This window comes from Coturnix japonica, chromosome 5 (genome assembly GCF_001577835.2).
Source record: "Coturnix japonica isolate 7356 chromosome 5, Coturnix japonica 2.1, whole genome shotgun sequence".
In the NCBI taxonomy this organism is placed as follows: Eukaryota; Metazoa; Chordata; class Aves; order Galliformes; family Phasianidae; genus Coturnix; species Coturnix japonica.
Window position 1 is genome coordinate 2140758 of NC_029520.1, and position 12854 is coordinate 2153611.

Below are 12854 nucleotides of genomic sequence, written 5' to 3' on the forward strand. Positions count from 1 at the left end.
ACCAGCTATAAAAATAACGTTGAATTCCCACTGTAAATTAAACCATTAGGCTATACTTCTTTTTTTCTTTTTTTTTCTAAATGCAAACACTTTTTAAGCATTCCCCTTCAAACACAGACTTTCACCATTTACCTTAATCCAGCAGAAAAGAACTTCCATGAAAAGAAATTAATACAGAGCTGAAACCAGAATTGGCTGTATATGTACTTACAGGAGTACAAAGGGGATCAGTTCACTGAGTTCAGTCAGATACTGCAGTGCTTTCATAACTTACAGCACTTTAAGTCTAGAAAAGCCCATTTTAACCATACACTCTAACCTCTTGTTTAGCCGTGGCTGATTTTTATGCACCAGTTCCAGCTTCTAAACACATTTTAAAGATAAAACTTTGCTTTCTTATGCTGTTGAAGTACTACTGACTTTCAAATGATTCTTAGTTCTTCACCATCAAAGCAGTAATAAAAGGCAAAACCTTTGAACAAGACATTTTCTTTCAGAAATACTATCAGGTTTGATTCCTATTATTTCCCAGGGATGAAAATGCTCCAGAATTCTTCATAAAGTGCTCCTGTTATTAATTAAACTTTACCATTTGAAACATACATATAGCAACATCCTAAAATTACCTCTCCTCTTTTTGCCTTTTGACTTTGCTGCACTTTTCAACTTGACTAAACCTCCTTCTCTTATAAAATTTTGTGCTTTAATTATATTGCTGTCCTTATAATATCTGTACACAGATACTGCTTAGAAACAAAGCTTTGGGGAGATTCTTTGTTATTGTATTGCACTTCCAATAGTCCTATTTAACATTTATTATTTTTTTTAATACTTATCAGTAAGTACAATGCTGTACCTAATCTGGATCTACATCAGTGGGCTTGACTTTGTCAAATAAGCATTTTCAGACCAAAATCTTAGATCACCCTAGGTAGCTTTTAAGGGGCCTTGTTTTAGCTAGATGTCAGTCTGAGTTAGAATGTGCATGCACTTTCTGGTAACCAAGTACACAAATGTGCATGCTTAATTTTCCTGAGTACCCTTTGGCATCTCTGAAAAGTTATCTTTGCCTCCTTACTTTAAAACACAGTTTCATTAACAGAGTTTCAATTAAAATGAAAACTAAATGTAAATGCGACTTCAGTGCTTTCCTGTAAGTAGTAAATCAGGCAAATATTTGGACCTTTTTGATCTGTTCTCCTAGGAGAACATGAGCATATGAATACATATACTGTGTTGGCGTGAACTGTTAGTTCTCTGATCAACTGACTGGGGATATCATTGGAAGCATATCTGAAATTCCAGAAACATACTTCTAAACATCCTTCTGGACTTTTTCAGACTATTTACTCTTTAGAGGATTGTAAAAAAGAAACTGACATTTTCTATGCATCTCTATTGAAGAAACATATAGATAAACTCATTTTTTCTCCACATCTTAACTGACAGTTGAAGGTAGCTGCCAATGAAAGCACAAAACCACATGAAAGCAGATGAATGAGCCCCTACGATCGGCAAACTATTTCCTTTTCAATGAACAAATGAGCAAAATATTTTTCCAAACAGAAGAAAACTTTGAGTAAGGCTGAATTAGTAACTTTGATGAAGAGTATATAAAAGAAGCTAACAACAAAAGGCATGGATGGGGATAAGACTACAAAAAAGAAATGGGGTTTTTAATTTTAAAATGAAATTCATGCCTTCATATTTAGGAATGAGGGATTTTACCAAAGCACTTTCATAGTATAAAGTCTCCTGAATCAAATATTGATGAATTAATTGGATGATAAACATTTTTACAGTGTTCTGTACTTATTACTCAAAACCTCCTTTTGTTTTATACAGAACAATGTGTTTTCTTGCAAGAAGCTTTATTCTCAGTTTTAGAGTTTCACATTGATTAGTTCACTTCTGTTGGATGCTCAAATAGCAGTAGGAAGCCAAGAGTGTGTTTTCTTTCTTATCTAGGAAGAAAATATGATACTGCCTTTTCAAAACAATAATTCTTATAATAAACAACACTTTCTTTGTCACAGCAGGATTAAAACTATTGTGTTATTCCTACATAAAGTACAGGGGAGATTTTTTGGACACGTTTTTCTGTTCACAGTGAAATGCTGTCCTTGAATTCTACTTCTCACTCAGGCACTTTTTTTTCCTATTAAACTTTTTATTCTTTCTCTCAGCAGTTCTAAAAGCAGCTTCTTTTTTTTCCATGGGAAAGCTTCCTTACCAAGCTTTATCATCTCATGCCTGAAATGCAGCAGACTCCTGCCTTTGCTAATTATTCCCCCCTGCCTTTTATTTTGGGTTTTTTTCATTATTTTTTTTTTGTAAACTGCAGCTTTTTCACATTCCCCTCAATTCATCCCCTTACCTTAATTTGGCTGAATCTTCAAGGATTCATGTCATTGGAAAAACTCATTTATATGAAAAGTTACATGCAGTTCTGGTCACTTAAACATCTCAGCTTTCAAGTTTAATTGCTGTCCTCTGTATTCTCCCTCATCTCTGAAGTCCTTCCTATCTCCCATTCTTGTTATTTACACTTGGCCTATCAACCAATCCCTTGAATAGATGGTGAGAGTTAATTTCTATTCACGTGCCTCATCATTAATGACACAGAACCAGACTTTCAGACCTCTTTTTTGGTGGCAATATTACATTATTTTAAGACCACTCTCACTCCATCATTTCCTGTTCCCAACCAGGTTCTACTGTCATGCTCTCTGTAGTAATTTTTAAACATGACTCGAATCTTCTTAAACATATGAAGTGCAGCCCACTTTTCTTATTAGCTCAAAATCTGTCACAAAAAAGTGTGTTTTTTTTCTAATCAAAAGACTAGCTGTGTTTCAGCAATTTTTGGCTCTTTCAAATTTCAAGTTCCTACTATAATTCATTAAGATATTAGTGCTTTTCAAAATAGCAAGAAAATAAATTTATAAAAGAAAATACAGGGAAAATAAGTGTCAGAATTTCTCACTTCCTGTAAGGAATATTTGTGAGCTTTTGCAAAGAACACTTGCACAACATAAGCTGAATTTTGCAAAAAATCATACAGTTTTAAATATACAAATAGCTGTGCTGAATTTGCATTGTACAAACTAAGCTTTCTTTTCATTCTAACAAAGTTAATTCTTTGCAAACCTGAATAAAATGTATTTCAACAGGGAAAAAAAAAAAAGCTATGCTGACAACACATTTGAACTGCTCAATATAGCTGCTTTTTGGTAATAGATGTTATGTCACAGTCACATTACTAAGTTATAGTAACTGTAGTAGAGATGCATAAATTTACAATGCTCTGTGGAGTGGTTAGCAGAAATTCTTTGTTAAGGTTTTACTGTTTAAAAAATATTTTTTGCTTCAACAGTTCAACTGAACTGACCACAACACGGTTTTCTACACTCAATGTTATTTTGAAATAAATGGTTTGGAGTATTATACATCTTCCAAGCAGGCTACTAAAATGAACAAGAAGCTGCTATATGCAGATAACTTTTTCCCCCTGTATTTAGACCACCTCAATCAATCTACTCCTTCCAGTCTTTCAGAATCACAGCTATCAAAACTTGGTTTCACTCTCAAAGCCTAGGCCAGTAAAACAATATATTTCTATAACTTCAATCTATAGCTGGCTGCTTTTCACTTTCTTTTTCACATGTGCAGAAATGCAGTACTAAGCACTGTCTCTCTTTGCCACCTAGCGGGAACCCTGATTTTACAATTGCCTTTCAGCTACTTCCCAGTAAAAGTTATCACAAGGGGATCCTACGTGAACATAAAGCTTGAAAAAGATTTCAGGTGGGCATTCTGGAAGCACAGTCAGTGTATGAAATATGCCTACAGTATATATTAGAGGGAAAGTTGCACATAGAAGTCTTGAAGGCTGCTGAAAATACACCTGTGGACTTGGAAGAAAATAAGAGTATTTTTCAAATTCACACCTACTAGCAAAGTAGAATTCATTTCAGAAATAACATAGAATAATCCTTGTATACTTGCCTGTGTTGTTTGCTTATAGGTTCCCTTTGCTGCAGTTAATTTAGAATATCATCAAATTCTTTTTCAGATTATGTTTTCATGCAAAAAAGAAACTGATGTAGGTAAAGACTAGAAAAATTGCCAGTAGTACCCTGCTGGCAAACTGGCCTTGTTAAGGAAATAGCAACGCTTGCTGAACTATGCATTTAAAGAAAACAGAACCTAGTTTCAATGGAAGTGTAAATGCAGCAGCACATCAGGTTGTTACAGGTGCAAAACTATGAAGTTGAGAGTCAGGATATCTTATAGGGATTAGAGAATAAAGCCCGGAATCTCTGGAAGAGATTAGCTGGAACTGGGAATAAATTAATATTAATAATAAAAAAGACATTAGTCATGAACCAGAATTATTCTTTGCAACTACTAGTTGAACATGGAGTATATCAATAGAAAATAAAAGTCTAATTTGTGCAAAATTTCACAGACACAAGCCCCCCCAAAAGCAAGCACCCACTGCCACGTGGAGAATATTCAAGTGAGCCTGAGTCAAATGTTTTATATGTCTTCACTCTCTTCTTTTCAGAGTACATATCAAACTCCAGCTATTTGCAGGCAGACTTCTTGAATCAAGTCATTAGAGACTGGCATATTGCATAAGATGTACTCAAACACACTGTATTACTGTTTGTACCATAACAGGGAAACATGATAACAGCTCTCATCTCCTAGCTAACATGAAGCATGTTGACATTTTTTAGGCTCTACACAGAAAGAAAATTACCCGTGTCCTCATGTCCCCTTTCTACAAAACGGATTTATTTAATTATCTTCTCCAAATTTCCATCTTGCTTTAATAGCTTTCTTATGCTGCTTTTTGTCTAAAGAAAGCTTCAAGCTATCATTCTTAATTCTTAAAATTTGATAGGGATGGAATTGGTTGATTCATTACTTTCTCAGTTCTGTATCAGCTCTTGATTTTTGTCTTTGCCCAGTATTTCAGTGAAGTTAAAGACAAGGGAAATCAAAGAAAGTCCTTAATCATGTTCCAGAATATCACAGTTATTCTCTGTTTGGCATTCACTGAAAAGTTACTGGCACGAATTCATTGCCTAAAGACACAACTTACAAGTGGAAATGGGTCAAGGAAGACCCACACTTGATTTGCCAAAGGACTGCTTTGATGAAAAGGCAGAAAATGCATTTGATTCATCTTTCATTTCCCCAAAGTCAGTTCAAGCCTGTTATGCAAAGGTAAGTGATTAGAAAAAAAAGAAAAAAGAAAAGGCCTAACAGCCTTCAGTGCTTCTACCTGGCTAAGAAACGTCTGTATTCTACTTCATGGTACTGACTTTTGGAAACTTTCCATATACTGAAGACTGTTTCTAAAGCACTTTGATATTTATAACAGCTTCTCCTTCCACAATTTGCTTCCATTCCTCAGGCAGACATCATCTATACTAGGAAAGCATTTTCCATGTTTAGATTACACATAGCAAACAATAGAATAATCAATGTGATTTTTAAAATGCTAAGCAAATAATTTTCATGATCTCTGCAATATTGGTCTACGCTATTACTATGAATTGCATCAGCTTCCAGTTACACAGAGCATACTCTAACCAAGGAAGCATGCAGTTATTCTGATTTATGGTGCACTCATCCAAATTGTATCGACTCAGCTACGTTGGTTAAAGATGAAGCTTATGATATGAAGTGCTGGACTGGCATAACAGGAATAGATAATACTGGACATTCTAAGCTTACGTCTACTCAATTTGAGCATCCATTACTGCTAACACATATTGGTGGCATTACAAAACTGCTGAATAACACAGTTTTGTGGGACCAACATAACCTCACAAGTTTATCCTTGTTTTCCTCACCATACTTTAAAGGACATCTTTACCAAAATAGTCAAAGGACTAGAACAGTTTTGCAGTCCACAGTGGCAAAAAAAGAAAGCTCCTTCTGAAATACAATCTTTAGATACATAAGTCAACTACAGCTAACATGAAATTGACCATCTGTTAAACTGATCTTAAAACACAGCAGTGTAAAGATATTGATAAGTGGTAAGAACGTAAAGAAAATAGAGATTCAGTGAATAAACATAGACGATAACATGATCATTTCATCCAATTAAGATGTGTAATTCAACAGAACAACCTTCCCCTCGCCATCCATCTTAAATGTATTTCCAAATATTTTTGTATCGTATGCAACAGATTACTGATGGTTGATCCACAGCCACAATGTTTAAAAAGTCTCAAGAAATCAAGTGAGTGTAAAACATTTAATGTTCAAGAATTTTATGGCTAATGGTAATTTTGCCAGAAAAGAACACTTCTCAGTGAGGTCAATAACCGAGGTGTCTAAGCACAGATGACTAAACCAGAACCTTAAAAATCTCAGTGCTATAATGTTATCTTGTAACAAATGGTTTATAAAAACCAAAATTATTGTGTTCATTTCAGTATTTTAGAATTAAACTGCTTCTTTTCCCCTGTATTTCACCATCTCAGTTATTTCAATACTTTAAACTACTTATTATTCATATACTCAGAAGGCCTAGTAACAATCGAAGAATATCCCAAGCTGGAAGGGACCCATAAGCATCATCATGTCTGAAATAAAGTAACTAGAGGTACATACCTAGCAAAAAATATATACATTACAAAGTAAATATCACTGAAACCACATATAAACAATGTTTCTATAGTAAAATGAAGTATAGTTTTCGGACAGAACCTCCACTTTCTGCCTGTTACAACAATCAGCCAACGTAAACCCTGAAAACCTGAAATGTTTTAAGTATGCAGTGAGCATTGAGCACAGTGGTTGTAAACACATGCAAACTTGTCAAAAGCATTTTTATACTAAAAGAATGAGCAGAGTGGAACCACAGATACTTAAAACTAGTGTGGTATAATTGAGAAAGTACTATGATTATATAGATCCATTCACAGAATCTTAAAGATAAATAACTACGGATTATTAATTGAAAATGTATTAAATATATTAGTGGTGATAAAGAACATGAATGGTGTATTTTCCAAGGGGGAAAAAATGGGTTACAGGAAACTGGCTGCTACAATTGCTTGGAACATTATTAGCTTTAAATGTTAGCATTCTAAAATAAGGAGAGGGCATGAAAGGCAACTAAATTCAATAATGATACTAATAGAAAAGAATGGTCAATAAAAACCAGGAGGGCAATAAAATTTGGAATGGCTTAATTTGACTTAAAGCATGGGCACACTGAGCAATTAACCACTGAGAAATACATGATAATGAGCCTGTGGGGAAAAAGAAATGAATGGGAAACTTATACATAATGGCCATATGTTCCAAAACTTTGAGCAGGAGTAGAATGTGGCACGATGGTGGATAAAACTAAATATACTTGGCACAGTGCTTGAGGCTGCTCAAAATAAAATCAACATAATGAAAGACCAAATTTGAGAAGACAGCAGAACAAGACTGGTTCTGGTGTGAGAAGGTGAAACTCCTGCAAGGATTAGCTCTCTAGTATAACATAACATACTTGGCCTAAATGTCTTAGGTTAAATATCAGGATGTATGACTCTGTTGTTATACAATGCATCGACATTTCAGGACAAATTCTTGGCCCAAAATATGATTATAGAATCATGTCATACCATGAGTTGTAAGAGGCCCACAAGGATCAAGGAGTCCAACATCTGGCTCCACTCCACACAGGACCACCCAAATAACCAACCCTATGACTAAAAGCATTGTCCAGAAGTTCCTCAAGATTCAGTAGCTTGGTGCCACGTTCACTACCTTCCATGCCCTGGTGGGCAGAATCCTTTCCAAACACCAAACCTGATCCTCCCCTGACAAAGCTCCATGCTGTTCCCTCTGGTCCTGTCACTACCATCAGAGATCAGCATCTGCAATTTGCTCCCCCTTGAGGAGCTGCAAGGCCATCATGAGGCCTCTCTTCAGTGTCTTCTAAGTTGAACAAAGCAATTAAAATCAGTATCTTCTTGCACCTTACCCTCTAGCCCCTCACTACCTTAGTAGCCATCTGCTGGGCATTTGCTAATAGTTTTATATCTTTGTTATATTGTGGCACCCAATATATCTGTTCAAGTTATTTCTCCATAGTTGCAGCTACCTGATTTTAAGTGTAAAACATTTACAAGTACTCAAAAGAGAAAATGGGCTTCTGTTGCTTTTATTGCAATTTGGTAGCAATATGGGCCATTATCTTTAAAACATTCTGTTTCCATGACTGTTTGGATGCTGAGAGGTATAGATAAAAACAAGCAATAGGGATTTCCTATAATCAGTAAGGCAGCAAAACTGCCATGGAGTTTCAAGAAACAAGACAAAGACTGATCTTTATTTCTTAGGTACTAGTTCTATCAAAGCATCAAATTATACGTATCAAAGTATAAGTATCAAAGAGCCACCAGATACAAATGAACCATGAGAGCTACCCAAAATAATCACAGCTTTCATTATAATGGAAGCATCAGGATAAATAAATAAGATCCACTAATAAATTCAGTATTTTATATCTTATCATTTTGTTCATATTTTCCTTCACTGACATGAAAACTTGAAGGAAAAGAAGAACAAAAGCAAAGTAATTTGATTTTATCTAACTCTACCTCCACAGTATGTTCCTATTTAATTTACTGGAACCTACTGATCACTAAAGATATAGAGAATTTGCTCGGTCTTGTCCTGCATTTTCCTCAGTTTGATATTTTGTAAATATCTGAACACAAATACACTGAAATGTGTACAATAAAAATTGAGAGTTCTAAATATTGTTTCTAAGACTTATTGCCACTTCGTTTCTATTCTGTTTTAGTTAAAAAAAAAAAAAAAAAAAAGCCATACAGGATTATATGTGAATATTGGTATAAAGTAACCAGAGAAAAAGCTGACATTTTCTTTTGCTTTAAGATTTCCCACAGTTTAAGTAATAAAAACACTACACACTGGCACAACATATCATATTTTGAAGCACTCAGAATATCTCAGAGCAATAAAAGGTATTATGTATTTTCTCATGAGGAATGGCATGCACAAAGTTGATAATGTAATAGCATTTACTGAACCCAGAAATAAATCCCAATATACAGGCTCTCAAGAAAAAGTTATAGTGATTATTTTTCCCCACTTGCGGCCTTTGTTTGGTCAGAACTATCTGAAAAATATTTAAAAGCTTCTACTTGTATAGACAATTTATCATTATTTATTAAAAACCAGATATTGTCAATAGAACAGATGTTTATAGGAAGCTCATTATCATTAAGATCAATTAACAATATTAGATTTTTAGCTGATGGAATGTTTCCCTATTTGACCTGTATTTTTGACATACATGAAGTCCAAATTACTTTTACATGCTTATATAATTGAAAGGTGGGATTATTTCCTGCCACATCTTATTCTTTATTCTATTGTTGGGTTTTTTTTTGCTTGCAGATACAGAAGAGAAACTTACTCCATCTGGAGAATTGTGCTGGAAGTGAACAAATAGAATTTTTAAGTAACCTTGTGTTTTATTATTAAGATAAGCTGCATTTTCAGTCATTATCGGGCATGGTTCCCTAATTTCCCTTTCATACCTCCATACAACTTAGTCATTTTTCACCACTTTGATTCCTCATGCCACTTCTACTCATTATTTCCTTTCTTTTCCTATGCTTATGCTAATTCACAATTCCGTTTTACACATCCACCATGACTGTGTTCATTGCAACTGTATAGGAAAACAGACACTGTTTCTTTTTATGTTCATGATATTCTTGAATGAGCTGCAGGTTTTCCTTGAAATGAGCAATGCATTAAACTTGATTGATGGCTCATTTAAAACATAGTAATAGGGTAAACCTGTGATGAAACTGTTATTAACAATAACTAATGCAGAATATTTTGGGCTACAGTATTTTACTCACTAAATGTCATCCTTGCAAGGTGAAATCTTGTCTCAAGGTATTTAGACCTGGGTCTTCAGCTTGTTTTGCTCTGGGTGCAGTCCAAAGTGCTTTTGCACTAACTTTTAACAATAATTGGTAACAGTAGATGCACTCAAAGACAGTTAAAACTGTGAGTGCCCTCAGGGCTGAATAACTCCATTTCAAATTACAATCCAATAAAGAACTATGTCCAAAAACATGTCTGCTTTCTGACTCTGTTATTCTGATGCTGATACATTCTTTTAAAAGAATGTTCTTTTAAAACATTCTGATGTCCTAAGTCAGCTTATGTTGCCTAAGGGAATGACCATATAAGAAAGAGACCTATAGCAACAAAATAGAGAAGTCTCTACCATTAAATGACACCAGACATGAACTTCTGCACATTGAACTAAATATATACACATATATATGTGTGTGTGTGTGTGTGTGTGTGTATATATATATGTATACACACACATACACCTGTTCTACAAGAGTATTAGTAATAGGGAGAAATAAGGAAGTAGTCAAACAGGTTCAGTTACAGAAACAAACCAACATAGGTAGGTTATAGTGAAAGAAGCGACAAAGTCAATGTCCCAGCCCCTCCTCTACGCATTGATTGCAAATTACTGTTACAGAATATACACTAGGTAATAGCCACAATAGAAGATAATTAAAACCATTCAGCTTCTTCCCTTGGATTAATTTTCATCAAGCTAAAATGTGACGCAGAGGAAGAACTGGTTGAATTTATATAATCGCTACATTTTGAAATACTTTATTAAGCAGAGGCATTCAATCTATTAATTAGTGTATTGTTACCAGCAACTGGAAACCACAGTTCTTAATCCAAACAGATTAAATTAAAAATGAAGAAATACTGGATTACCATTTGGGTAGACATTTTGATTTTGACTCACAGCATTGTTTCCTGAATTCAACGATGTTTGGGAAGAAATGAATGTAGGATAATTAAAATGAAGATATTTCTTTATAATACGATACAGATACGCTTTTTGAGAGAGACATTCTTGGTAATGGCCTTGAGCCAATATGTAGCTGTTATCTTATTTGTACAAGGCTGCACTTGAAAATCAGGGACAATAACTGAGAATGCATTATTTTATTTAGTGCTATTATTTTTGTTCCTTCTCCAACACTGGGCTTGTGCAGAGGATGCTCAATATGTTTACTAAAAAATTCACAGGGTCTGTGCAACTTAAATCCCATTAAAGCTTTCAATGGGACTTCAGTGGTGCATCAGACAATTACACGTGAGTGACTTTGACCATAAGTAATGCCCCTTTTTAAGCAAGGTTTTCATCTCTAATTAGAAAACATTTTTGTTACTCTCCAAGCAGAAAGCATTTTGGTGTTTCAGTGGTATACCCTTTTTTCTGTCCAGGACTGCAGTGGCTATGAATCATGGATGATGGATGCCTGCCATTAGCAACAACATACAGATGGATTGTGTAATAATTCTTAATAAATTATTAGGCATTTGCTTAAAGAAATGCATGTAGATTATCATTTGCACAGGACATTTTCTTTTAACTCTTCTTTTATTTCCTCCTCCCAGACAAGATTGTTTACTGTGGAAATATAATGAGTGCTGTCTGATTTCTCAGCATCTGCTTTCTGCATTTCATCTGTTCTTAGTGGCTTGCTCTACCTATTTACTTTCCAGGTAGATCTCTATATTATTTCTTCCTCTCTTGTTTCAAAGCCACTGTCAAAAATAAGGAGATAACGTAAGAAACTTGAAGATTTACACAACTCTCTGACTCAGTCAGGTTAGCCAATGCTATGCTGTTTTCAAGTCACACCATCCCATCTATGCACAATTAGCTCACCTAGTGCTGTAAATGTAACAGAGCAACTAACTAATTGGGAAATTCAAACTAGTAAAGTATTCAGAAATCCAAACCAAGGAATCATACAGGCCGGTATATGACATCTATAGCAACTAAATTAGCATTATATTAAAAATCTCATGTCAAAAGCAACATTTTTTCTTTATGTTTTATTTTTAGTATTTAGGCCCTAAATTCACACCACAAGACTATAAGATTAACAACTAGAGAATAACATGAGAAGCAATTTTAAGTTAGGAGCCCAGTTTCTCCAGTGAAGGAATGGGCAGTTGCATATAAGTAGAAGGGATGATGACGTTACGTACTTTGCCTATAATTGAAGAGAAGATCATATTCTTGCTATTATACATAATCCTAGAGTGCTTAAAGTATGTAAAAATTCAGATATATACTCTTGGACTAAGGTCAATTCTAAGGAAATTTACAGAATGCTGGAATAGCAATTAACCACTGCTTATTTTCTTCCAAAACCTGTATCCCAGCAGACTCAGGAAGTCATTGTTATAATTGCCAGGTTGGATGCTTTTTCCAGCTCGTTGGTGGCCAGAACTAGGGTTCTTTCTATGAGTAAGAGCTGCACTTTTAGAAAGAAATTATCTAATAAGCCATATACATTACAGGACATGAAGAGCATGCACTAGGAATTAGTTCTCCTTGCACCTGTCTGTTAACATTCAACACAGAGCTAAGAAGACTGTGTTGATGTCTTCACTTGGTATATTTTAATATGCAATTATCTTAGGCAAAAAAAAATAAAAAATAAATTAAAAAAAAATAAAAAAAGCAAGATCTTTGTATATGAAGCAGATAAAAATAAGGGTTCATATTTTGGGACATTTCATGTACATCTTTACTTTTTAAATAGGCCTTTCAAACTCTGTCCAGGATAATGTGATGTTCACAAAGGAAATATGCTCACTGAGAAAGAAGGTAGGGAGTGGGATGAGCAGGATCTACCTCAATAATCTACTGATCTCATTTAATAGAGGGAAAGAGAAAGAGAGAGAATTACTCTATTACAATAAAAAGATATCACTCCATGAAATAA